Source organism: Ciconia boyciana, chromosome 11, assembly GCF_034638445.1.
Source record: "Ciconia boyciana chromosome 11, ASM3463844v1, whole genome shotgun sequence".
NCBI classification, from domain to species: Eukaryota; Metazoa; Chordata; class Aves; order Ciconiiformes; family Ciconiidae; genus Ciconia; species Ciconia boyciana.
In genome coordinates, this window is record NC_132944.1 from 1,275,450 (window position 1) to 1,280,406 (window position 4,957).

Here is a 4,957-nt window from a genome sequence, read left to right on the forward strand (position 1 = left end):
AAAGGAACCCAATTAAAGTAGGGAAGAATACCACATATCTGGTAACACACAGGAACTTTCAAAGGGAAAACTTCCACACACAGTATGCTTCCATTTACGTATTAAGTCACCAAAAATGACCTGACTTCTGGTTGATGACACAGAGATTGCATCCTCCCCTCTTCCACTGAAGAACAGCTTGAAAACCACCCATATAGAGTGCAAAAGAAAAGCAAGCCATTTCCATAGAAGCAGGGGAAATTATGAAAGCATTATGAAAGCAGCATATTTTTTTCAGATCTACAATTTTATTCTCAATGGAATACTTCCAAATAGTCAAAGGAAGAAGAACTGAGCCAGCCCTTTGATTTGCAAAATCTTTTCCACCCCCTTTTAAGTAGATGAACTGCAAAACAGCTACAGCAAAGGAAGAATGAGATGAAAGAGCCCCATGCATTGTGTTACCAGAGCCCTAAGTATTAGATACACCAGGAGTCCAGTTTGGTAAACCTGAGATGCTGCCAACAATGGAAGGGAAAGATTAGAAACAAACAAAAAAATAGAACATTTCTGAGAACGTTTCTCTGGGTCTTCCCTCTGTGGAGGATTGTTGACTTTCCACCTCTAGACAGCACTGATCAGCAGTCGCAGGTCAAGGGTGAGCAACGGGATTCTTCTTCTCCCAGAGGTGAACGACCATCAAAATACACCTGCAAGGATATTACTCCTGCTTCAAACCTTGAACTGTTCCTGATGACTGAAATAACCCCATGATTCCCTGTACATTCATTTAAAACGCTGCTGAGCATTATAAAAAAAGTCTACTTCCACATTTCCAAATGTCCCTCAAAGAGCCATACTGCATGTCCCCAGCAGGATGCCATCCACCTCCCAAACGCCGTAGGCTACTCTCTTCACATGATGCAAGCCCAGCGTAAGGAGGTGTACGTGCATTTTGTAAGGACAGCAACATCACCCAGTGTGGAAGCAGTGTGCATCTCAAAGACAGTATTTTACATTTTAACATGCTAAAAGACTAAATTTCCCACACTCTGTACAATTTCAAGGTCTTTGAGCATGCCTCAAAAAAAGAAACAAGAAGTGTATCTGTGTTGTGTGACCAGTACTGATTTAATCACATCCACAGCACAGTAATTCGTTGAGTTGTAGGGTTTTTTTCCCCTAGCAATACCTCAGTGCTGAAAACTAAATCAAATCTAACCCTCTAAACTGTCCTTGTTCTAGGAACGCACAATAAATCAGTCCCAACTTCGTTAGCACTGACCTTGACAATTCTTTATAGGGTTATATTGTCCACATCTAAGCTGACATATTCCTTGTGGAATATGTCAAAGCTGGGAAAGGACTTTATGTGAACTAAGGCTTACAAACTGCATTTCTTAACAACAAACATCATCTCTTGCCCCACCCCAGCTTTTTTTTTTTTTAATAAAATTGACCTTAGTAACAAATTCTTCAGATAGCAGTGCACCACATGTGGTTATTTGTTTTAGACTACATTAGGTGGGGCCTAAGTAAGGATTGGTCACCTCTATGGAAAAATAAAAGGTTAGTCTTTGGTTTTACCTGTACCCTGAAAATGCGTCATTTAAATTTCCTCAAATTATTTGCTTAAGCGTATGAAGGGGAGACAACACGTAGAATTCTCTAGTTGTGAACAACACAAAAATGGCCATGCTACAACACAGGAATGCCTGATCTTCATTGCAGCATTTGGGAAAAATCAGCCTTCCAGTTTTAATGAGGAGGAATATAAAAAAACCAGATGGCAATTGTTTTGAATGCAGTTTATTGCATTCTTCATTTGGTGACTCAGCTTTATTTCTCAAGCTGTGTAGACCCATTACATCAAGAGCCTCAGGTATTTAAAAATAAGATAGAATTACTGTAACTACACCATGAAGAACAGATCTCTACTATAGCTTATTAACTTTCAGACACACATATTTACGTTTCTGAGGTCAAAACACGGTAAACTTTTTGAATTCTTAATATCGTTCTCAAGTGAACGCAGTCAGCTCTAAAAAACCACGTCTGCAGTTCATCAGCACTACTGCTGCCACACTTCATGAAACCCTTTAATTCAATCAGTGTGCTGGCATGGAAGGCTACACATTTGTACTGCAACTCTCACCTTTCACGTTCCTGCTTTGCATATGCTGTTGGTCTGTGCAAACATCATCATGAGCAGACAATGAACAACAATTTGCAGATATTAAACAAGCAGCACTGAAATGAAAAGGTTAACAATGATTATTTGTGCTACCTCTTCCTCTACAAACCAAGAATTTCTATAAAATGAGGCTACCTAGCCTTTCTTTTTGAAAATCCAATAAAACATCTTAATTACTAGTTCAGACAGCTCACTATTTCTTAAAGTACTGTTACTGTTGTTAATAACCATCATTCTTTTCATATTGCAGCGTACTCAATTTTCAGTTTACATTAACATATGAGCTTACAGCCCTAAAGTACATTCACTACACTCAACATTATTCAATGAACTGTAGCATTCAGAGTGATTGCTACACTGCTTGCTGGCCTGTAAGACAATGTCTGCCTAGAAATACTGTATAGAAACAGATTAATTCACAAAATAACTACTGAGGTGGTCTGATGTATCTGTACAGTAGGAGACTCACCTTTACAGCTACTGTTCCATTCTGACCATTATCTAAGATATCACAGAACTCAAATTCCATGGGTGGCATAGCATGTGCGCAGATGGATCCAGGAAACACTGACCTATATGAAATAGCCTGCTTTTGTGACTAAGTCACACAGATTCTTTGCATATGGAGTGGAGAAGCGGGCCTTACGCTGCTTGCCATGTAAAATTTAGCAGAAATTATCTCCTGCTGTAACACTTCAGGAAATGTACTGTAACTTCATTAATGATCAAGTCCTTTTCGTACAGCCATGCACGGATCCTCAACACCTACATATAGCATGCTATAATTGCTACTGACACATAGCTTCTGTGAGAAAGCAAGAATTCTGGAAAGAGTTTTTAAATAGCATTAAATCAAGCTTTGCTTTTCATCCTTGTCTTATGGCTTAGCAAACTATACATTCAGAAAAATGTCATCTTTCTTTAGACAGCTTTTTTTTTCCCACAGCATATCTTTCTTTGAACTAGTTTTTCTAGTTAACCAGCATAGAAATACAGTTCATATTTTTATTAACCAAACGAAACCAGACTAGAGACCATTTAGTAACTTTCTGGATTTTTATGACAATATAGAGAAAATTATCCCTAGCAGCAGATCTAGCTGATGAAGCATTAGGAGTTATATGGAGTTGTGTTCATAGTCAGTTAGATACAGTTTTCGAATTAATTTATCAGCATATGGTCTTGTATCTAATCACAAAAAACAGTGTGAAATCTTAATGGACCATGGAACCTCTACAGCTCTATCACTCACCGGTTTTGTTTCAATATCCTGCTCCCTAAAGAGTAAATGAGTGCAGGCTAGAGAAAATACAAAAGACTTCTCTTGCCTTTTAATGTAGCCACTGCACATTGTACTTATTTTTCTGTCACAACACAGTTTTTACTGGGTTATTTTTAAAACTTGTGCTTAATTAAGGACTGGGTAAAACATGCATCTATTCCACAGATCAGTGAAAGAGCTAAGTCTGAAACACTCCAGGTGTTTCCAACTTGCTAATAGCACTAAAAACCTAACTCTTAACTAGGAACTCTTAAAGCTTTCTAACACTATTAGCAGTAAATAGAAGAAATCAAGGAAAAAAGGAAGGAATCTTGAATCCTTTCTATCGAAGGAATCAATAGAAAAAACAAGGAAAGTTGGCTTGAGATACATTGGTTGGTTTGTCTATTATTTATTTGAGTTGCAGTGAAGAGTTACTTTATTGTCTTACAACTTGATGTGTTTATAAGTCAGTATGTATAAGATAAGGAGGAATTGGAGGAAATCACCTGGGAAGCAAATCTGGGGTGATTTTCCCTCCAGAAATTAGAACACAGCTGTTTTACCATGGCTTGGACTCCCAAGCTGCATCTTTGTGACACCATGTTTACATCTAGAAACAGTAACAAAGAAGAGAAACAAAAGATTAGCATCATTTACAGAGCTGATGATACTGCATACTAGAAAGAATGAAAGCCCAAGTTTGGCTTTTCTCCTTCTCAGACTTCTTTGTTTTTATACAGTCTCATCTATGTCTACCATCTAAAATAATTCTTTGATTTTCAGTACTTACTGGTTGCCAATTCTGTTCAATAGTATGATATCAAGCTCTAGTCTGGCTTTCTAATCTCATCACAGGATATTTCTTTGAGCTGTGAGTACATCTAATTTCTGTTCCTAGCATTTTGTTCTCTGATCTTAACGTGGTATCAACAGCTTTAAGTGTATTACTTAATTGCATGCCTAAGTAAAAATCCTTAAAGGATTTTCTCATAGTTCCTGTGATACATTTAGCACTGCTAATACAAAGTTGCCCAGAAGTCTGGGGTTTGGTTTTTGGTTTGGTTTTTTTTTTTTTTTAATTAACAAAAGGAGACTTTGAGAAACAGTGGCCAAGATAAAGCCAATTAACCTCAGAATCAATTTCAGAGACAGCATAGCATGAAGCTGAGACAATTCATCCAGAAAAGGCCAATTTCATCAATATTTCTGTTTGCAACTTCCAATAGTCTAAGCACTTCCTCCTATTAGAGGAAATTTTAGGAAATTCTTCCTATTTTAGGAAATTCTTATAAACTCAATTAAAAGATACGGATGGCAATAAGTAGTGTATTGTGCAATCTCACAGGGCTACCTGAAAACGCCCACAAGATATTACCGAGCTCAGAGCTGGATGCCTGGTGTTCAGAGGTGTCAGCACCCAACCTGTCTCACGGGCCGGAGCTGGAGCTGCCTCCGGCAGCCAGGCGCAGCTCGCGATGCTCCTTGGCACGCCTGAGCTACAGCCTGTGCTCCAGCTCTCC

At 38.3% G+C, this 4,957-nt stretch overlaps 1 long non-coding RNA gene across 1 annotated transcript; it reads right to left on the minus strand.

The window, feature by feature from the left end:
• LOC140658165 (uncharacterized) lies at positions 1 to 4,957 on the minus strand. The gene is made up of 3 exons (XR_012044622.1): positions 3,944 to 4,957; positions 2,135 to 2,229; positions 1 to 689 (listed from the first exon to the last, which is right to left on the minus strand). It is a non-coding gene; the product is annotated as an uncharacterized lncRNA (long non-coding RNA).